The sequence below is a fragment of the Kogia breviceps genome, chromosome X, assembly GCF_026419965.1.
Source record: "Kogia breviceps isolate mKogBre1 chromosome X, mKogBre1 haplotype 1, whole genome shotgun sequence".
NCBI lineage: Eukaryota > Metazoa > Chordata > Mammalia > Artiodactyla > Physeteridae > Kogia > Kogia breviceps.
The window spans coordinates 81116598-81141445 of NC_081330.1; the positions used below are offsets into that span (position 1 = coordinate 81116598).

General features: G+C 34.6%; 1 long non-coding RNA gene and 1 pseudogene across 1 annotated transcript in view; one reads left to right on the top strand and one right to left on the bottom strand.

Moving 5' to 3' along the window:
* The window catches only part of LOC136793439 (uncharacterized), a 122591-nt gene that overhangs the window by 82562 nt on the left and 15181 nt on the right, over nucleotides 1-24848 (top strand). The gene's annotated exons all lie outside the window — the stretch shown is intronic.
* On the bottom strand, nucleotides 10761-11093 carry LOC131748738 (NADH dehydrogenase [ubiquinone] flavoprotein 3, mitochondrial pseudogene; annotated as a pseudogene).

Sequence of the window (24848 nt, forward strand, 5' to 3'; positions counted from 1 at the left end):
AAGAGATTACAGTTGAAAACTTCACTAATATGGGTAAGGAAATAGTTAATCGAGTCCAGGGAGCACAGAGAGTCCCATACAGGATAAATCCAAGGAGAAACACGCCAAGACACATATTAATCAAACTATCAAAAATTAAAAGCAAAGAAAACATATTAAAAGCAGTAAGGGAAAAACAACAAACACACAAGGGAATCCCCACAAGGTTAACTGCTGATCTTTCATCAGAAACTCTGCAAGCCAGAAGGGAATGGCAGGACATATTTAAAGTGATGAAGGAGAAAAACCTACAACCAAGATTACTCTACCCAGCAAGGATCTCATTCAAATTTCTTGGAGAAATTAAAACCTTTACAGACAAGCAAAAGGTGAGAGAGTTCAGACCACCAAACTGGCTTTACAACAAATGCTAAATGAACTTCTCTACACAAGAAACATAAGAGAAGGAAAAGACCTACAAAAACAAACTTGAAACAATTAAGTCAATGGTAATAAGTACATACATATTGATAATTACCTTAAATGTAAATGGATTAAATGCTCCCACCAAAAGACACAGACTGGTTGAATAGATACAAAAACAAGACCCATATATATGCTATCTACAAGAGACCCACTTCAGACCTAGGGATGCATACAGACTGAAAGTGAGGGGATGGAAAATATATTTCATGCAAATGGAAATCAGAAGAAACTGGAGTAGCAATTTGCATATCAGACAAAATAGACTTTAAATTAAAGACTATTCGAAGAGACAAAGAAGGACACTACATAATGATCAAGGGATCAATCCATGATGAAGATATAACAATTATAAATATTTATGCACCCAACATAGGAGCAACTCAATACATAAGGCAAATACTAACAGCCATTAAAAGGGGAAATTGATGGCTTCCCTGGTGGCGCAGTGGTTGAGTCCGCCTGCCGATGCGGGGGACATGGGTTCGTGCCCCAGTCGGGGAAGATCTCGTGTGCCATGGAGTGGCTGGGCCCGTGAGCCATGGCCGCTGAGCCTGTGCATCCAGAGTCTGTACTCCACGATGGGAGAGACCACAGCAGTGAGAGGCCTGTGTACCACAAAAAAAGGGGGGGAAATCGGCAGTAATACATTCATAGTAGGGGACTTTAACACCACACTTTCACCAATGGACAGATCATCCAAAATGAAAATAAATAAGGAAACAAAAGCTTTAAATGATACATTAAACAAGATGGGTTTAATTGATATATATAGGACATACCATCCAAAAACAACAGAATACACATTTTTCTCAAGTGCTCATGGAACATTGTTCAGGATAGATTATATCTTGGGTCACAAATCTAGCCTTGGTAAACTTAAGAAAATTGAAATTGTATCAAGTATCTTTTCTGACCACAACGCTATGAGACCAGATATCAGTTACAGGAAAAGATATGTAAAGAATACAAACACATAGAAACTAAACAATACACTACTTAATAACGAAGTGATCACTGAAAAAATCAAAGAGGAAATTAAAAAATATTTAGAAAAAATGACAATAGAGAAACGACGACCCAAAAACTATTGGATGCAGCAAAAGCACTTCTAAGAGGTAAGTTTGTAGCAATACAATCCTACCTTAAGAAACAGGAAACATCTCGAATAATAAACCTAACCTTGCACCGTAAGCAATTAGAGAAAGAATAACAAAAACCCCCCAAATTTAGCAAAAGGAAATAAATCATAAAAGTCAGATCAGAAATAAATTTAAAAAATGAAGGAAACAATAGCAAAGATCAATAAAACTAACAGCTTGTTCTTTGAGAAGATAAACAAAATTGATAAACCATTAGCCACACTCAACAGGAAAAAAAGGTAGCAGACTCAAATCAATAGAAGTAGAAAGGAAAAAGAAGTAACAATGGAAACTGCAGAAACAAAAAAGATTATTAGAGATTACTACAAGCAACTCTATGCCAATAAAATGGACCACCTGGAAGAAATTGACAAACTCTTAGAAATGCACAACCTTTCAAGACTATACCAGGAAGAAACAAATAATATAAACAGAAGAATCACAAGCACTGAAATTGAAACTGTGATTAAACATCTTCCAGCAAACAAAAGACCAGGACCAGGTGGCTTCACAGGTGAATTCTATCAAACATTTAGAGAAGAGCTAACACCTATCCTTTTCAAATTCTTCCAAAAGATAGCAGAGGGCGGAACACTCCCAAACTCATTCTATGAGGCCACCATCACCCTGATACCAAAACCAGACAAAGACGTCACAAAGAAAGAAAACTACAGACCAATATCACTTATGAACATAGATGCAAAAATCTTCAACAAAATACGAGCAAACGTAATCCAACAGCACATTAAAAGGATCATACACCATGATCAAGTGCGGTTTATTCCAAGAATGCAAGGATTCTTCAATATACTCAAATCAATCAACGTGATACACCATATTAACAAATTGAAGGAGAAAAATCACGGATCATCTCAGTAGATGCAGAGAAAGCTTTTGACAAAATTCAACACCCATTTATGATAAAAAAAAAAAACCCTGCAGAAAGTAGGCATAGAAGGAAATCTCCTCAACATAATAAAGACCATATATGACACACACAGCCAACATTGTCCTCAATGGTGAAAATCTGAAACCATATCCACTAAGATCAGGAACAAGACAAGATTGCCCACTCTCCCCACTCTTATTCAACATTGTTTTGGAAGTTCTAGCCACAGCAATCAGAGAATAAAAAGAAATAAAGTAATCCAAATCAGAAAAGAAGAAGTAAAGCTGTAACTGTTTGCAGATGACATGATACTATACAAAGAGAATCCTATGGAAGCTACCAGAAAACTACTAGAGCTAATCAATGAATTTGGTAAACTAGCAGGATACAAAATGAATGCACAGAAATCTCTGGCATTCTTATACACTAATGATGAAAAATCTGAGAGTGAAACTAAAATAACACTCCCATTTACCATTGCAACAACAAGAATCAAATATCTAGGAATAAACCTACCTAAGGAAACAAAAGAGCTGTATGCAGAAAATTATAAGACACTGATGAAAGAAATTAAAGATGACACAAATAGGTGGAGAGATATATCATGTTCTTGGATTGGAAGAATCAACATTGTGAAAATGACTCTACTACCCAAAGCAATCTATAGATTCAATGCAATCCATATCAAACTACCACTGACATTTTTTACAAAACTAGAAAAAAAAATTCACAATTTATATGGAAACACAAAAAGCCCCGAATACCCAAAGCATTCTTGAGAACGAGAAATGGAGCTGGAGGTATCCGGCTCCCTGACGTCAGACTATACTACAACAGTACAGTAATCAAGACAATATGGTACTGGCACAAAAGCAGAAACATAGATCAATGGGATAGGATACAAAGCCCAGAGATAAACCCACACACCTCTGGCCACCTTATCTTTGATAAAGGTGGCAGGAATATACAGTGGAAAAAAGACAGTCTCTTCAATAATTGGCACTGGGAAAACTGGACAGCTACATGTAAAAGTATGAAATTAGAACACTCCCTAAAACCATACACAAAAATAAGCTGAATATGGGTTAAAGACCTAAATTTAAGGCCGGATACTATGAAATTCTTAGAGGAAAACAGGCAGAACACTCTATGACATAAATCACAGCAAGATCCTTTTTGACCTGCCTCCTAGAGAAATGGAAATAAAAACAAAAATAAACAAATGGGAATGAAACTTAAAAGCTTTTGCACAGGAAAGGATACCATAAACAAGACCAAAACACAATCCTCAGAATGGGAGAAAATAGTTGCAAATGAAGCAACTGATAAAGGACTAATCTCCAAATTTATAAGCAACTCATGCAGCTCAATAACAAAAAACCAAACAGCCCAATCCAAAAATGGGCAGAAGAACTAAATAGACATTTCTCCAAAGAAGATATACAGATTGCCAACAAACACATGGAAGAATGCTCAACATCATTAATCATTAGCAAAATGCAAATCAAAAGTACAATGAGATATCATCTCACACTGTTTAGCTTGGCCATCCTCAAAAAATGTAGAAACAATAAATGCTGGAGAGAGTGTGGAGAAAAGCGAACACACTTGCACTGCTGGTGGGAATTTTAAATTGACACAGCCACTATGGAGAACAGTATGGAGGTTCCTTAAAAAATTACAAATAGAACTACCATATGACACAGCAATCCCACTACTGGGCATATACCCTGAGAAAACCATAATTCAAAAATTGTCATGTACCAAAATGTTCATGGCAGCTCCATTTACAATAGCCAGGACCTGGAAGTAAGCTAAGTTTCCATCAACAGATGAATGGATAAAGAAGATGTGGGACATATATACAATGGAATATTACTCAGCCATAAAAAGAAATGCAACTGAGTCATTTGTAGTGAGGTGGATGGACCTGAAGTTTGTCATACAGAGTGATGTAAGTCAGAAGGAGAAAAACAAATACTGTATGCTAACACATATATATGGAATCTAAGAAAAAAATGTCATGAAGAGCCTAGAGGTAGGAACAGAATAAAACCTAGACCTACTAGAGCATGGACTTGAGGATATGGGGAGGGGGATGGGTAAGCTGTGACAAAGTGAGAGAGTTGCATGGAGATATATTCACTACCAATCATAGGGTGGATAGCTAGTGGGAAGTAGCTGCATGGCAGAGGGAGATCAGCTAGGTGGTTTGTGACCACCTAGAGGGGTGGGATAGGGAGGGTGGGAGGGAGGAACATGCAAAAGGGAAGAGATATGGGAACATATGTATATGTATAACTGATTCACTTTGTTGTAAAGCAGAAATTAACACACCATTGTAAAGCAATTATACTCCAATAAAGATGTTAAAAATGTATTATAAAGGCAGGGTTAACATTAAAGAAAATCATAAAAACAACAAACAAAAAAACACTATGGGATGCAGGACAACAATTAAAACAGTTCTAAGAGAGAAGTTTATAACAATACAATCCTAACTTAAGAAACAAGAAACATCTCAAATAAACAACCTAAGCTTACACCTAAAAGAATTAGAGAAAGAAGAACAAAAGAAACCCAAAGGTAGCAGAAGGAAAGAAATCACAAAGATCAGATCAGAAATAAACAAAAAATAAATGAAGGAAACAATAGCAAAGATCAATAAAGCTAAAAGCTGGTTCTTTGAGAAGATAAACAAAATTGATAAACCAGTAGCAAGACTCATCAAGAACAAAAGGGAGAGGACTCAAATAAATAGAAATAGAAATGAAAAAGGAGAAGTAACAACTGACACTGTAGAAATAGAAAGGATCATGAGAGATTACTACAAGCAATGATATGCTGATAAAAAGGACAACCTGGAAGAAATGGACAAATTCTTACAAATGCACAACCTTATGAGTCTGAACTAGGATGAAATAGAAAATATGAACAGACCAATCACAAGTACTGTAATTGAAACTGTGATTTAAAATTTTCCAAGAAACAAAAGCCCAGAACCAGATGGCTTCACAGATGAATTCTATCAAACATTTAGAGACGAGCTAACACCAATCTTTCTCAAACTCTTCCAAAAGATAGCAGAGGGAGGAACACTCCCAAACTCATTCTATGAGGCCACCATCACCCTGATACCAAAACTAGACAAAGATGGCACAAAGAATAAAACTACAGGACAATTTTACTGATGAACACTGATGGAAAAATCCTCAACAAAATACTAGTAAACAGAATCCAACAGCACATTAAAAGGATCACACACCATGATCAACTGAGGGTTATCCCAGGAATGCAAGGATTCTTCAATATGCAAAAATCAATCAATATGATACACCATATTAGCAAATTGAAGGAGAAAAACCATATGATCACCTCAATAGATGCAGAGAAAGTTTTTGACAAAATTCAACACCAATTTATGATAGAAAAACCCTCCAGAAAGTAGGCATAGAGGGAAATTACCTCAACATATAAAGGTCATATATGACAAACCCACAGCCAACATTGTCCTTAATGGTGCAAAACTGAAAGAATTTCCACTAAGATCAGGAACAAGAAAAGGTTGCCTACTTTCACCACTCTTATTCAACATAGTTTTGTAAGTTTTAGCCACAGCAATCAGAGAAGAAGAAGAAATAAAATGAATCCAAATCCGAAAAGAAGTAAAGCTGTCACTCTTTGCAGATGACATGATACTCTACATAGATAATCCTAAAGATGCTACCAGAAAATTACTAGAGCTAATCAATGAATTTGGTAGAGTAGCAGGATACAAAATTACTGCCGAGAAATCTCTTGCATTCCTATACACTAATGATGAAAAACCTGAAAGTGAAATTAAGAAAACACTCCCATTTACCATTGCAACAACAAGAATCAAATATCTAGGAAGAAACCTACCTAAGGAGACAAAAGGCCTGTCTGCAGAAAATTCTAAGACACTGATGAAAGAAATTAAAGATGATACAAACAGATGGAGAGATATACCAAGTTCTTGGATTGTAAGAATCAACATTGTGAAAATGATTATACTACCCCAAACAATCTACAGATTCAATGCAAACCCTATCAAACTACCAATTGCATTTTTCACAGAACTAGAACAATAAATTTCACAATTTGTATGGAAACACAAAAGACCCCGAAATGCCAAAGCAATCTTGAGAAAGAAAAACGGATCTGGAGGAATCAGGCTCCCGTACTGTAGACAATACTACAAAGTTACAGTAACCAAGATAGTATGGTACTTTCAGAAAGACAGAAATATAAATCAATGGAACAGGGTAGAAAGCCCAGAGATAAACCCACGCACATATGGTCACCTTATCTTTGATTAAGGAGGCAAGAATAGTCAGTGGAGAAAAGACAGCCTCTCCAGTAAGTGGTGCTGGGAAAACTGGACAGCTACATGTAAAAGAATGAAATTAGAACACTCCCTAACACCACACAAAAAAATAAACTCAACATGGATTAAAGATCGAAATGTAAGGCCAGACACTATAAAACTCTTAGAGGAAAACATCAGCAGAACACTCTATGACATAAATCACAGCAAGATCCTTTTTGACCCACCTCCTACAGAAATGGAAATAAAAACAAAAATAAACACATGAGACCTATTGAAACTTAAAAGCTTTTGCACATCAAAGGAAACCATAAAAAGAGCAAAAGACAACCCTCAGAATGGGAGAAAATATTTGCAACTGAAGCCACTGATAAAGGATTAATCTCCAAAATTTACAAGTAGCTCATGCGGCTCAATATCAATAAAACAATCTACCCAATCCAAAAATTGGCAGAGGATCTAAATTGACATTTCTCCAAAGAAGATATACAGATTGCCAACAAACACATGAAAGAATGCTCAACATCATTGATCATTAGAGAAATGCAAATCAAAAGTACAATGAGATATCATCTCACACCAGTCAGAATGGCCATCATCAAAAAAATATAGAAACAATTAATTCTGGAGAGTGTGTGGAGAAAAAGGAACCCTCTTGAACTCTTGGCGGGAATGTAAATTGATACATCCACTATGGAGAACAGTATGGAGGTCCCTTTAAAAAGTAAAAATAGAACTACCATACAACCCAGCAATCCCACTACTGTGGGTATACCCTGAGAAAACCATAGTTCAAAAAGAGTCATGTACCAAAATATTAATTGCAGTTCTATTTACAATAGCCAGGACATGGAAGCAACATAAGTGTCCATCAACAGATGAATGGATAAAGAAGATGTGGCACATATATACAATGGAATATTACTCATCCATAAAAAGAAGCGAAATTGAGTTATTTGTAGTGAGGTGGATGGACCTAGAGTCTGTCATACAGAGTGAAGTAAGTCAGAAAGAAAAAAACAAATAATGTATGCTAATACATATATATGGAATGTAAAAAACAAACAAAAAAATGGTCATGAAGAACCTACGGGGAAGAGATGAATAAAGACGCGGATCTACTAGAGAATGGTCTTGAGGATACGGGGAGGTTGAAGTGTAAGCTGGGAGAAAGTGAGAGAGATGCATGGACATATATACACTACCAAATATAAATTAGATAGCTAGTTGGAAGCAGCCGCATAGCACAGGCCGATCAGCTAGGTGCTTTGTGACCACCTAGGGGGTGACAAAAGGCGGGTAGGAGGGAGGGAGATGCAAGAGGGAAGAGATATTGAGATATATGCATATGTATATGTATAACTGATTCCCTTTGTTATAAAGCAGAAACGAACACAGTAACAAACATTGTAAAGCAATTATACTCCAATAAAGATGGTTAAAAAAAGAAAATAAACCTTTTAGAATTTGACTTGGAGAAGTTATCAAAAATGTCAAAAAATTTTGAGAATTTGACTAAATAGAATCTCAGGTTACTATGAAACACTTAGTTATCTATTTAACAAAAGCAGTAATAAAAGAATTCAATGGTAAATAGAGCATATTACAGTTCTTTAACATTTTGGAAGTTCAGTTTTCTTAAGTATTCTAAGACCTGATAAAGACAACATGAAACATGGGAAATTATTTTAAGACAGAAACTCTTGGCATCCCAGGCAGATTATTTAAAAGGTAAAGAAAATTTCTTTTTCTTTACAATTTCTTATTAAGAGCAGTTCAGGAATCTGAAAAAACTGTCATTTTAATGGAGAGAAATCATATAATTGTTTTTTCTTTATCAGTGTACTATTAATACTTATGCTAATATTTTAAAAAATTATAAATTTGTCCATCCAATCTTAGCAGGCTTTGAACACACAAGATGAAGATTAATTTTCCAAGATTCCTTCTATAACTTTTATTTATAATATCCATTCAGTTTTTGTCCTACTCTTTTTCTCTTTCTCATTTGGGACCAACCACTGATTCTACTTTCGGACAGAATTACTCTTTTTCCCTTAAGAAAAACATGTACTTTATAGATTTCTTATTCAAAAACATCTTACTTTCATCTTACTTTTCATATAGAGTTTTAAAATGTTTACTCTATCATTCCTAATGATTTTATTTACATACATTGATTAGAATTTTATCCATTACTAATCTTTCTTTTACAGAGAAAACTAGGAATTTTGAATTGCCTGCCATGGACTCTCATCCTGTAGCAAATATATGAATATATCATTTCATAGTTTCTAATGGCATATGTCTTTTCATACTACATTTCTCATGTTTATTAACGCACTCATATATATTTTTTCTATACCATATAAAACAAGATGTCAAATTAGGTAAGCTTATGTTCAGCAGTTGATGTTTCAATATTTCATCTCAATTTGAAATGTTCTAGATATTCAATGAATATCCATCATTTAATTTATGTTAGTATAGCTTTAAGGTTTCAAGTTATTAACATATTTGTGAAACTATTTTTAAGTAGATATATCATAAAGCATAATTATTGTTTAAAAGTTCATTTATAAACTTACATCTATTTAATTCATTTGTTCTTAATTATGCCTGAATTGTTCATGAAAATTTCATGTGACATTAAACAAAACTAGCTATTATCTTATGTTTCTTGTTGACAAATCAGGCAGTATCAAAAAAGTACAGAAGCAAAGAACCTAAAATATTAAACATATGGTTCTCTCTCTCTCTCACTGTATCTCTCTCTCTTTACTGTCACCTTTGACATGCATCAAGCAATTCATAGGTTGGCTTTATAGTTTTAAAATCTTAAACATTTAATAGAAATAGCATAAGCATGTTTGACTAGTCAACCTAGGTAGATGAAAATTGTATGTTTGTATTTTATTTAATGCTGAGGACTTAAAGGTATGCTTTTTTCATGCCAACAATTTAAAAACTACCTCTGTTTACCAAAGATTATCCCAGATTATGTGAACTTAAAAATTTGGGGTTAGTTTATATATTTCTGAGAGTTTTAAAGATACCTAATTTATATGATAGCTCATTTATATCTAAGCCGATTTTAGTAGAAATTTTTTAAGGGATTTTATGCATACATATAAGACAGATAACATGCAGACATAAACAGAGATCTTGTTAAAATTTTAGCTGTGTGTCAGGTATATTAACATAAAACTCATTAGTTTTTTTCCTCTTTATATTTTTATTCAAACTGTTTCTGACACAAATGGTAAATAGGTAACTATTTACCAATATTTGTGGAGACTTTTAAGATTTTTCATGTGTTTAGTTTCCAAATAGCTTTTTGGTTTTTTTTTCCTTGTGATGAGAATCATCTCCCTGAAGTTTGTATTTCAGCAGAAACGAACACAACATTGTAAAGCAATTATACTCCAATAAAGACGTTTTATAAATAAATAAATAAATAATATACATCTATGAAATTTAAAAAAAGAGAGAGAGATGGCTTTCAGGGCCTAGAGAAGACATGGTAGAAAATTTACATCTCAAAGGCACAGAGGAAGGATGTAAGTTTTCTCCAGAAAGGAGTTTGGGGCATATTTGCCTATTATCAGTGGTCTAAGGTAATTATTATTCAAATGTTCCTTCTTTTTCTTAAGTACAGGACAATTAATTATGTTTCCAATGTCTTGATCTTTTACAATATCTGCAAGCATTTTTAGATGAGTAGAGGAAGTTTGGGGATTGTTAACCATCAGGTGGACTTTGAATTTCTTCTAGAACTGCTTTTCAGGTTTTGTAAAGATTTGTAAGAAAAGGACAGTTGTACTTTTTTTGTTTGTTTTGTTTTTCATGACTGCTGAGCGGATTTTATTTTTGCCAAGAATGCAGAAAGATACCAAAAGTTAAGTTTTAAGCTGAGCTCTCAGTGGTGAGTTGACTCTCCTCCTGAAGAGGGCTGAAGCATCCTGAATTTCAAAAGCTCCAGGTTTAGGTCCAAGAAGGTGTACGTGCTGTAATCATGATGCTGGAGATTCTTGTAGGTGGTGTTGTCAAACAATTCAGCTGGGGTGGTGGCTGGTGCGGACTTTTTTGGTGGACTTTGCTTCTTAGGATTATGTGGGAATCCCTTTTCATTCTTTCCTGATTCTGCAGAGAGAGAGACTGTAGAAACAAGTCCTCGAAACACTCCTGCTTCTAGGAGCACAGTCTTCAGCCCCCCTGCTCCTCCTTGCCGCAGCAGAAGCGAGGCCACCATGGCCGTAACTCAGGCGCGGGCAGGGTGAATGGCCAGGCGGGTGCAGGTCGCACAGGACTGATGCAGCCGCAGTGTGCTCAGAACAGTTGTTTTTTAATTCCTCAAATAATTGACTCACAGCCTGAATGATATCAAGGGGCTGACCCATTCATCCAGCTACATTATCTTTATTTCAGGGAGAAAAGATCAAGCTAAGATGGATAAAAACTCCTGTGTTTTAGATTTAGACTTGTGTGTCTTTGGAATGATTTAATAAATCCTTCCACAAAGGCTTCACAATGTTTTCTTTTCACTCTAAGTACATAGCTATTTTTTAGCTTGGGGGGAATAACTTTTAAAATATATTTCTATCAGGCTCTGAATATCAGCCTCCAATTTGGCCAACATCAGACCTAGAGCTCCTTTAAGAAAATCCTTTCAAGTATTTAAACTAAAGTTTTACCTATCAGGTGACTCAAAACCAAAACCAATAACAAATGTGAAGGCTTCCCAAGATCCAGACCCACTTCCAATATAGCCAAAAGAAAGACTTAACTCCATAAGAGCTGGCAATTGTCAGTAGGACTTTAGTTGCAAATAGGGTGCAACCCACATTTTTGTCCAGCCACATTCTTGGGGACTTGTATCTGACAGTTAGCCACCTGCACATGCAAGAACCAATACTTGCATACCCCAACACGTGGAAAGCCAAGTTGAGTCCTCAGAGCACAAAATGAGAGATAAATAGGAAAACAATAGCTGTTCCCAGGAGGAAAATAATCAATGGGTACCCCCCCAAACCAAATTCACGGGAGTTACAAATCGAAGAACTAATTGTCACAATTTATTTTTGCTAATCTGAATTTGGGGAAGAAAAGACTTTTACCACACTTGCTCAACTGGTTCCCATAGGCAGAGATATGAAAGACTGACATTGTAAGAATTCTTACCTACTGCCAGCTGTTGCCAGAGGTCCAAGATCTCTGACTGCAGCTTCTGGACCAAGCAATATGTCTTCAGATGATGGAGTCCCTTCATAGTCACCAGAAACTCTAAGGGAGGAAAAGTTTTTCCTCAACCCTCTTAGGGTCCCTGGCTGGGTTTGACAATTAAATTGACAAATATAGATTAACAGGTAAAAAGCATACAAATTTATTCACTATAAGTTTCACATGAGACTGGAGACTTCATAAGGAAATGAAGACCAGAAGAAACATTTAGACATGCATATTTTATGCTATGTTTGATGAAGAGTACACAGTCAAGGAGGAATATTATATGTTAAAGAGTATGATGTAATTGTAGTAAATTGGGGGAGTCTTGGCAAAGCTGTTCTTGGTGTCCCTTTGTCTTTGGAGCTATGGATGTTCCTTTCCTCGTAGTGTAGGAGGGCATCTCTCACATGAGGGTTTTATGTCCTGTTTCAGAGAAGTGGGGGGAGTCAGAGTGACTTTCTGCTTCTGCCATTTTATCAAACTTTTTCAGCTTAAAGTATTCAATATGGCAAGGTGCCATATTTGGGGATAGAACTTCCTGAACCCCATCACTCTCCAGTCAATTCTTTCCTGTTTTGCCCCTTATATCATTGGAAACTTCAAGTTGATCTCCTTTTCCTTTTTTTCTTCATGAGCCACATTTAAATGCATGGCACTTCACCAGATTTAATCAGTACGTCCCACTGTATTCTGAACACATTTAGGGTGTACATTTAATTAATTTAGTTTCATCTTCTTTGCATGATTTGACAGTTGAGGATAAAGAAGAATCTCTATCCAAAAATTAAGCTTTTTTTGGAGTTAATTACTAAGAATAGCAACATGTTAATAAGAATGGCCTTTCCCTGTCTGGGATGAACACATATGACATATATATGTATATATGTCACAGCACTTTTAATAAAGGTGAACTTGAATTTCATGAGATATAAATGATATCAAATGTTATATAAAATAAATTTCTGAGTTAATTAGGGAAAGAAAGTAACTTGAGTAAACATTATGGAAAATAACCTAGGACACGTTAACTTAAAAAGGCCGTTTGCTTACATTTTGTGGATACCTGTTTGTCAAAACCAATACTTTAATTAAAACCATGTAGAAAGTTTCTGGCACCAGGTAGAATTTTGTGATTTGGTTCAGTCCTACCTCTTGCTTTTCAATGATTTTTCTGAATGACTATCTTAGAATGCATCTGCGATAATTTTCCAACTTTTTTTCTAGAAAAAATTCTTAATTTTGGAATCATACAAATTTTTCCTGTGTTTCCCACTTTAGTATTGATTAGTACACTCATTCTTATTCATCACAATATGTTCAGTGTGAACTCAAAGTCACAGTTTATTTATTCTCCTTCAGAATAAATTAAGTATACAACTCTTTCTGTGATATTCTTTTGTTTTAATTAAAGAAAATATATTTTTATACTTGTTAAAATAGTAAGGAATACTTTATTCAGGATATTTGATATCGTCATCAAAACTATCAAAATAAAGGAGAGAGATCAGCTGCAACTCTAAACATAGCTAAGACAACTGGGGATTTATAGCTAGTGAGCAGAATGAGGGGATCACTAAATGTAATATTACTAAAATAATACATTAAGGGTAGGGGATTTCTTCCTAAACCAACTTAACAGGATTAGTGCTAAAAGAAGGCCAGGGTGATCAGATATCAAAGGTGGGGGATCATCTCTAAACGGACTTAGCAGGATTTTTGCTACAACTGGACTAGGCAGGCCAAATACAGGTCTCAAGGATGAGGCCTAGTTTAAAAAAGGACTCAGAGGAGTCTATCTAAAGTCTAGTCAATGGGAGAGTCGTTGTCAGTTCCTCCTCTTGTTCAAGGACAGAAGAGAAATTCTTCTTTCTTTTGAACAATATGAGTTTTTCATTTGGTCACCTTTCATTCAGTAAAGGCCAGCTGAACTATCTGTTGGGACTTGGTAGTAGAGGACATTTGCTAGATAGTGCAAACCACCAGGCAATTCAATGATTTTGTAGGTTATGAAAATAAAGACAAAGATTAATGGCTAGAGCAGACTATAAACTCATTTTCTGTGTCCAGAGGACAGCCAATTGAGATTTCTATATGTTGGGAGAAGATTTCCAGATATTAAACTTCTGCTCACAGATCTTCTTTAGAAAGTCCTAATAAGGATTTGAGCAATCTGGTTTTAGTTATTAGTGATGCCAAGTCAATGGAGAGGGAGAAAAATTAATAACATTAGTTTGGAGACTTGTATCTAGATGTTGGAGGAAACTAGAATTGAGGATTTGGTAAGGAATAACAAAATGTGCAATCCAGTTTATAGGTAGGCAACAAAACCATATGAGCCTCACATCATAAATTAGTGTATTTAGGAAGAAACGTATCCTTAGACTTTCTACGTTTTGATTAAAGATTTTGTTTTTCTCCCCTATAAAGCAATATATCCAAATTATACAAAATTTTAAAAGTTGAAACAAGTAGAAGGAAGAAAAAACACTCATAGTTCTGCATCACAGAATCACTATTAACATTAGATTTAACTCCACTATAATTTCTCCCATTCTTTAAATACTTAAAATTTTTCCTTTTTACATAAGTATGATTATAATATACATACAAATTTATCTTTTTAAAATTTTCTCAAGTTGGGATTAGTTATTTTTCAACATAAATTTAATAGCTATAGGATATGATATTGAATTAATATACTAGAATTTACTTGAAAATTGTCCTATTGTTGTATATTAGGATGTTTTATTCATTTTCTGTTTATCATAGTGTTTAGAAATCTGTAATTATTTAGTCTGTTTTATCACACATCGTGTTAGAAGGGATCCAAAAGCACTGTATTATAAAAGTAAGGTACAGTCTTCACTGCAGAAAGTAATCACAGCAAAATGGTGACAAAAAATTAGTCATAGTATAGAGAAAATTGTTTTACTGTCCAGTTATTAGCTTTAAAATATTACAGTATAAAGTTGAAGGCAATGCCTATAGATATACATATTTCTTACATTGAAATAACTCAGTAGACAAAAAAAACAGTACTTATCGTTAAACCATTTGGAAAAGGACATTTCTGAAAATTGAAAAAAATTGATAAAATAAATCAGACCATAGCACTGGCTAACACAGAATTTCTTTTAAATATTGATAGTTGCAGAATGCTGTCTGGGACTTGTATAAAAATTCTTTCACTTATATGCCAATTATAACTGCACTTACTTGGGCCATTTGACATTCATTATCTGGAGAGACTTCTAAGTTAATTAACTATCCATGTATTTGTTTATTTATAGTCTATTTGGTTACATAAAGGACCTTCAAATCTGCTCTAGGCCTCTTTTCTGCTAGACTTCTGCAGCTGCCTAATCAAAGCACTATGTTAGGCAAGCAGAGAGAAACTAAAATTCTTGGAGACCATCATTTTTATCCTAAATAAATAACAGAAAAGTACATACATACAGAATAAAAAATAGAGGACCAGTTAACCATACAAGGTGACCTGTGATAGACCACTTAAAATCACAAAGAGTACTTATGCTTGCCCAGATTACCTTCAAGGAAGAGGATTTATTGTTAAATTGCACAGAAAACTTAAGTATCATGGGAACCATTTTGGCAACCATCTAGTCATCCTGGGCCTAAGCAATTCTAAGACTAGGCTTCCTGAAGAATCAGTTACAGTAGTTCATTATCATCCATAATACATACATAGCTCATTGTCTGGTACTCTGTGTTTATGGGTTTACCTCCTTACTGAACAAATTTTCACATCAACCCACCATGTGGAAGGATGAACTCCCTCATGCACATCACCTCAGACAACAAATCCTGGTTGTCAGTTTTGATGAATTTGACACACATGTGACAAGCCTACAAGGCCCTCTATGATCTGGTGCTTAATTGCCTGCTGACTATAGGTTGTAATGTTCTCCTCCTAGCTCAATTTATTCCAGCTAGTGGACCTTTCTGTTCTCTAAAACACTGAGTTCACACCAGCCTCAGAGATTTTGCATTCACTGTTCCAATTGTCTGGGATATATTTCCACCAGATCTTCCTATGGCAGACTCCATTCACTTCAAATGTAATTTTTATGGTCGTTTGTAATACTGACTACCCACATCACATCTTTATCTTTTCCCTTACCTCTCTTATTTTTAATAATTCTTATTACAACCTGATATTATATTATGTAATTACTTGTTTATTTGCTTATCAGTTTGTCCCTTCACTAGAATATGAGCTCCTTGAGAGCAAGGACTGTCTGTTTGGTTTACTGCTCAGTTCCCAGAAGAGATATGGAACAAAGGAATGTCTATCATTTGAAGTACTTTACAAATTGAAGTACTTGCTCATGGTGAATTTATTCATATGAATATATATTTACTTACAAGACCTTTGACAAAGAATATGTCCTCAACCAAACTCTAACCAGGCTCCTCTGAGTCTCTTATCAACTAGACCTCAACGTTGCCCTATAAAAACACTTGAATAAATACTAACATAGTTTCTAACAGCTCCAGGCTACATCCCTAGGATGACTCTTTCCCCCCTTAAAGTGCCTACCTGAGAAAACAAAAAGCTTCTCAAAGAATTTACTGTTTTTTCAATCAAAACCTTAAAAGGGAAGACCTGTCTCCAGATCTGTGTGGGAGGGAAGGAGTCTAACTTCAAGAAGCACCAGTTAACAAATTCAGGTAGATTTCACATGGATTAACCAAAACCTTTCCCTTTTTTGGTAATTTTTCATTTTCCTAACTCTATTAAGCCTCTACTCAATCCCCTTTCTATTCCCTCTTTCTTCTTTTAAAATACCCTGCTACCTCTGCACAAAGCAAATTTGAGTTTAGCTAACACTGGACTCTTATTTATTGGAATACCGTATTCATAATTTAAAAGACAATCTCTAAAATAAATGGGGCTGGTAAAAAAATGGATATTCACTGTAAAAGAATAAAACTACCACTGTATCATACCACTCACAAAAATTAACTTGAAATGGGCTAAAGACTTAAATGTAAAACTGGAAACCATAAAACTTCTAGAAGAAAACAAAAGAAAAAAAGCTTCTTGAAATGGGTCTGGGCAATGATTTTTGGATATGACACCTAAAACTCAAGCAACGAAATCAAAAATAAACAAGTGGGACTACATCAAACTAAAAAGATTCTGGACACCAAAATACATAATCAACTAAAAGAAAAGAAAATGTATGGAATGAGAAAAATATTTGCAAAACATATATCTGATAAGGAGTTACCATCCAAAATATACAAATAACTCATACAACTCAGTAGCAATAAAAATTAAAAATGGGCAAAAGACCTGAATAAACATTTTTCCAAAGAAAATATATGAATGGCCAATAGGCACATGAAAGGTGCTCAACATAAGTGATAATTATGTAAATGCAAGTAAAATCCACAATATCTCCTCATGCCATGTTAAAATAATTGTTATTAAAGACAAGAAATAGCAAATGCCAGCAAGGATGTGGAGAAAAGGGAAGCTTGTGTACTGTTGGTGGAATTGTAAATTGTTACAGCCATTATGGAAAATAGTATGCAGATTCTTCAAAAAATTAAAAATAGAACTACCATATGATCTGATAATTTCACTTCTGGGAATATATCTGAAGGATATAAAAAACACTATGTCAAAGAAATAGCTGCACCCCCCCCATGTTCATAGCAGCATTATTTACAATAGACAAGACATGGAAATAACCTCAGTGTCCAATGACAGATGAATATATCTGTCATAGGTACAAACTCATAGAAAAAGAGATCAGATTTGTGGTTAGTGGGGGATAAGGGGTGGGGGAATTGGGTAAAAGTCATCAAAAGTTACAGACTTCCAGTTATGAGATGAATAAGTTCTGGGGGTGTAATGTACAACATGATGATAATAGTTAACACTGCTGAATTAGTATATTTAAAACTTAAGAGAGTTGATTCCAAGAATTCCCATCACAAGGGAAAAAAATGTTTTTTTCTTCTTTTTCTTTTTGAGTTTTTTTGTATGTATATGAGATGGTGGGTGTTAACTAAACTTGTGGTAATCATTTCACAATATATGAAAGTCAAGTCATTATGTTGTACACCTTCAATTTATGTGTTGTTATATGTCAATTATATCACAATAAAACTGGGGAAAAATCTGTCCTTACCACTTTAACTAGAGTCTAGGTTTGTTTATCTTTGACACCTTTTATAGAGCAAAGCATGTATATTTTAGATAACCTTATTCCTATTATTTTTGGCAAAGTGAAACTATAGAAGAATATCAACTTTTATATTAATGTCTTTTCCAAAACAATATAAGAAGTCATATGTATTTTCTCTGGCTTTTGATACCATAGTGGAGGAACAACCTTTCCAAATAAATTGACATTGGCTTAATTTGGTTTAAAATACATTCTTTTTAAAATTTAAAAAAAAATTTTTTTAACATCTTTATTGGAGTATAACTGTTTTACAATAGTGTGTTAGTTTTTCCTTTACAACAAAGTGAATCAGTTATACATATAAATATGTTCCCATAACTCTTCCCTCTTGCATCACCCTCCCTCCCACCCTCCCTATCCCACCCCTCTAGGTGGACACAAAGCACCGAGCTGATCTCCCTGTGCTATGCAGCTGCTTCCCACTAGCTATCTAATTTACATTTGGTAGTGTATATATATCCCTGCCACTCTCTCACTTCGTCACAGATTACCCTTCCCCCTCCCCATATCCTCAAGTCCATGCTCTAGTAGGTCTGTGTTTTATTCCCGTCCTACCACTAATCTCTTCATGACATTTTTTTTTCTTAGAGTCCATATATATGTGTTAGCATACGGTATTTATTTTTCTCCTTCTGACTTACTTCACTCTGTATGACAGACTCCAGATCTATCCACCTCATTACAAATAACTCAGTTTCATTTCTGGCTGAGTAATATTCCATTGTATATGTGTGCCACATCTTCTTTATCCACTCATCTGTTGATGGACACTTAGGTTGCTTCCATGTCCTGGCTATCGTAAATAGAGCTGCAATGAACATTTTGATACATGACTCTTTTTGAATTACGGTTTTCTCAGGGTATATGCCCAGTAGTGGGATTGCTGGGTCGTATGGTAGTTCTATTTTTAGTTTTTTAAGGAACACCCATACTGTTCTCCATAGTGGCTGTATCAATTTACATTCCCACCAGCAGTGCAAGAGGGTTCCCTTTTCTCCACACCCTCTCCAGCATTTTTTGTTTCTAGAGGATTAATATCCAAAATTTATAAGCAACTCATGCAGCTCAATAACAACAACAAAAAAAATAACCAAATCTGAAAATGGGCAGACGAACTAAATAGACATTTCTCCAAAGAAGATATACAGATTGCCAACAAACACATGAAAGAATGCTCAACATCATTAATCATTAGAGAAATGCAAACCAAAACTACAATGAGATATCATCTCACACCAGTCAGATTGGCCATCATCAAAAACTCTAAAATATATTCTTAAGAAAGAAAAACTACTAAATTTTCAGGAATGCAAGAATATTTCCCTACACACTTTTTTTAGCATGAACTATTCCAAATTTAAAATACTGAAAATGTCCTTAACTTCCTGATTCCTGACAGGGTTGTTCTTGGCTCAAAAATATTTTTAAGGGTTTTGAATTCCTTATATATTTATATAACATTGTGACAGGTTTAAATTCCTCAAAATACTTGTAGAGGGCTTTATTAGCTTTGTTTTGTTTGAATCTTCCTATACTTTTTTAAGTTCCAACATTCATCCAAAAAAAGCAGGCAGACAGAGTAAACAGAGCAACACGTTATTTAAAGCCAATGACAGCAATCAAGGGCAAATGACACAAGAGACTGTAAGAAGCAGCTAGAAAGCCCTTACCTTTATCCAATTTTCTCTTTCTCTATGTTACTTGAGATTTATGAACAAGGAGAATTTATTCCCTGTGTAGATTGTTTTAAACATTGGCAAAAGAGAGCATGTGAAATCACACACATACTGAACTATCCAGTAATATACCTACAGTGCATTTTCCTAATCTGTCACATTGGTTCATAATCAAGGTGGCTTTAATAAAGAAAATTATTATGGTATTATAAATTTTTATGCCTACAGTATTAGCCATTGTCAAATACTCTTGACTTTCTTCCTCTGAACTTTCTTCCATATTGTTGACATTATTAGATTTGTAGGTCATACATGGTATAAACAAAAGACTCGGCTTACACAGCATTGTTGGAGAGCTAACTTTAAACAGAATAAAGAGTTCCTATTATATCTACTTGAATACTTTGGGTAACAACTCCCAACTACTCTCTTACCAGAGTGTTTTATTTACACTTTTGAGTTATATAGCCCTTTTGTAAGCAAACACAGTCATTTTATTATCTATATTGTATTGTTAATATATTAAGTTTCAGAAAATTTTGTCCATAATCTGACCATTTAAGAAACTCAAAGTGACCCTTGTCTATATTAAACCTCAAACTGAAATTATGCCTTGCAAACGTTTTATATCTCCCTCCCTTATTTTTTTAACATCTTTATTGGAGTATAATTGCTTAACAATGGTGTGTTAGTTTCTACTTTATAACAAAATGAATCAGCTATACATATACACTTTCAGTTTGGTTCCATTGTTTTTAAACTTCTCACAATAAAACAGAATAAATAAACAACATTCTGATATGGCACAAGAAGAGGGTTTCCTTTGACTATATTTTAGGAAGTAGCTAGACTTGTGTTGCTGAGCAAGACAAATAAATGAGACCGTCGTATTGCTTTAGGTTAATAACAACAATTACAGAGCAACTTCCCCATAGCAAGTGCTACTTTTTACGTAAGTGCATAAAAAAGTAATGAGACCTTGATAACTGCTGTATTGGGAAAATAACTTCTAAAGAGATGAAAATAGCAGCACTGAATTATTTACAATCAGTTGCTAGCTCTCATTTGCAGTCAAAGATTTAACTCCCTACTGCAGACAAGGCCAAAATTTGTGGCTGGTCCATTACATGAACCTAGCAAACCCTTTAAAATTCTACCTTTCTAGAACAAGCCACATGGGCAACCAAAAGTAGCCAAGAAAGCTGACCTGAGCCTTTAGAAGGTTTTATTTTGCCTATATTAAAAAGTGATTTAAGAAATGAGTTACAATTACTAAGCTACAAATATTAAAACAGTATGGTACTGCTGTTAAGATAGACATATAGATCAATGGAACAGAATAGAGAGCCCAGAAGTAAATCCATGCATTTACAGTCAACTGACCCTTTATCAAGTGTGCTGAGAACACACAAAGGGCAAATGATAATCTATTCAATAAATGATGCTGGTAAAGCTGGATATCCCATGCAGAAGAATGGAATTGGACCCTTATCCCACATCATATACAAAAATAAACTCAAAATTGATTACAGACTTGAGCATAACACCTGAAACAGTAAATGACTAGAAGAAAACATAGGGGAAAATATCCTTAATATTAGTCTTAGCAATGACTTTTTAAATAAGACACGAAAAGCAGAAAGACAAGTGGAATTGCATCAAATAAAAAAGCTTCTGAACAGCAAAGGAAACAATCAACAGAATGAAAGGTAACCTACAGAATGGGAGAAAATATTTGCAAACCATATATCTGATAAGTAACAAATATTAAAAATATATAATGCAATCATAACTCAGAGTAAAAATAAAACAGAATACATTGATTAAAATATGAGCAAAGTAACTGAATAGATATTTATTTAAAGAAGACCTCCAAAAGGCCAACAAGTACATGAAAATATGCTCAATATCACTATTCATAAGGGAAATACAAATAAAAACCACAATGAAATATCATGTCACACCTGATAGAATGAGATATCAACTCACACCGGTCAGAATGACAATCATCAAAAAATCTAGAAACAATAAATGCTCGAGAGGGTGTGGAGAAAAGGGAACCCTCTTGCACTGTTCGTGGGAATGTACATTGATACAGCCACTATGGAGAACAGTATGGAGGTTCCTTAAAAAACTAAAAAGAGAACTACCATATGACACTGCAATCCCACTAATGGGCATATACCCTGAGAAAACCATAATTCAAAAACATTCATGTACCAAAATGTTCATTGCAGCTCTATTTACAATAGCCAGGACATGGAAGCAACCTAAGTGTCCATCAACAGATGAATGGATAAAGAAGATGTGGCACATATATACAATGGAATATTACTCAACCATAAAAAGAAACGAAATTGAGTTATTTGTAGTGAGGTGGATGGACCTCATACAAATAACTGTCATACATAGTGAAGTAAGTCAGAAAGAGAAAAAACAAATACTATATGCTAACACATATATATGGAATCTAAAAGAAAAAAGTTCATGAAGGACCTAAGGGCAAGACAGGAATAAAGACACCGACCTACTAGAGAATGGACTTGAGGATAGGGGGAGGAGGAAGGGTAAGCTGGGACAAATTGAGAGAGTGGCATGGACATATATACACTACCAAACGGAAAATAGATAGCTAGTGGGAAGCAGCTGCATAGCACAGGGAGATAAGCTAGGTGCTTTGTGACCACCTAGAGGGATGGAATATGGAGGGTGGGAGGGAGGGAAATGCAAGAGGGAAGAGATATGGGGACATATGTATATGTATAACTGATTCACTTTGTTATAAAGCAGAAACTATCACACCATTGTAAAGCAACTATACTGTAATAAAGATGTTTAAAAAAAGGAAAATGTGATATACACACACATCCACACACACACACACACATGTAAAATGGAATAGTAACAGCCTTAAAAAAGCATGAAATTCTGACACTTGTGGCAACATAGATAAACCTAGAGGACATTATGATAAATGAAATAATCCAGCCACTGTAAGACAAATATTGCATAATCTCATGTATATATGGAATCTAAAATATTCAAACTCATAGTAACAGAGTAGAATGGTGATTGCCAGGGTTTGTTATTGGGAAAGTGATGAAATGTTTGTCAAAGTGCACAAAGTTTTAGTTATGCAAGATCTATAAGTTCTGGAGATCTAATATAGTGACTATAGTTAACAATACTGTGTTGTATACTTGAAATTTGCTGACGGTAGATCTTAAGTGGTCTCACCACAAAAAATTAGGTAACTATATGAGGTAATACATATGCTAATTAGTTTGATTGTGGTTATTTCACAATATATACACATATAAAAGCACCAAGTTGCATTGTTAAAATACATATAATTTTAATTGTCAATTATACCTCAACAAAGTTGAATTTTAAAAAAGATATGAGAGAAAAACGATTTAGCCTTGCTAATCAACAACGTTCCACCCTGCTAACATTTCCTCTTAGGTTGATTGTGTCCAATTTTCAGAAAGACAGGGAAAGCTTCTGAAGGCTTGAACTGTGAAAATAGGTGTTTGGGTGGTAACACATTTCTACTTAAATTTGGGATACAGCCATCTTTGGCTCAACTTGACTAGCCTTTTCTAAACATTTTTTTAAATCATATGTATACAATTTTAACACAGTCAAGAGCATTGACACAATTTGCCTATGTTTTGTCAAGTCCACTCAGAGGAGGATTTCATTTTAGCTGATCCCATCAGTGTGTTCGAAATGTATACTATGGAATGTTTATATATTAATTTGCATGCATTTCCTAACTTAAAGCCATTTAAAATGACTGTATATGTTTTCATAAAAGTCACCAGTGACTTCTCTAAGCCAGATCCTGTATCTTTGTCACTGACTGGACTGTTTTGCAGCAGTTGTTACTATTGACCAAAGGGAATGAGATGGGAATGGAAAGGGGGCATGGGTTAGAGTTGATGAAACTAATTCCTTGCCTATGTAAGGATATAGGCTATAAACAGAGAGATGAATGGGAGCTTTGCCAAAAATAGACAGTGGGCCATTATTGGTACGGAAATAGGTAGGAGAAGCCTGATTATTATCTTCGGCTTGATTCATTGAGCCAATAATATGGAATTTACATAAAGAGATGTTGACTAAGTAAAGTGGTAATTATGAGTTTAGCAGTTCTAGTACAGAGAGACTGGGGGAGGATGAATTAGAATCACATGTCCTGTTATTTTTCTTTTGTATTTTGGTTTCATTAACTCTCTGGGTTTAAAAAATGCATTTTTTTAACATTTTTATGATATTGTGTTCATATAATAAAGAAAATTTATTCTAATGCCATGAAAAGTAAGAGGATGTTATTTTCCCATAAAAGGGTAATTCCCAAGTTGTAATGTCAAGTTATAAATCCCAAATTGCCTTGTCATTACTACACATATGGTTCTAGTTATAAAATGATCATGACTTCCTAAGTATACGGAAAATCTGAAACATGGTTAAATTAAATTATTGATATGTGCTAAATTTGAGTTTTGTAACACAAAGAAAGAATATTTACACATTAAAGTCATTGGGAGCAGAAGCATAGAGAAATGCATTTATGTGGTTTTATTGTAATGTTTCTCAAAGTGAAGGTCTGGGGAGGTTGTGAAACAAGTATCATTATAGAATTCACCACATTCTGGATCAGAGTCTCTGAAGCATGGGACCTGGGATATGTTTATATTGCAAGCTTTGCAGCAAAGTCTAATGCCTAATAAAAGTTCAGGTCCACTGACTTAAGGTGTAATCTTTGGTTCCACCCCAGACTGTCTCCAAGCCAGATCTCCTTTTCAGCCTGTATCCCATAGACTTTGAAAAAGTTCTTGAGAATAAAGAATATGCCTTAGTGGACAGGTATGAATTTCA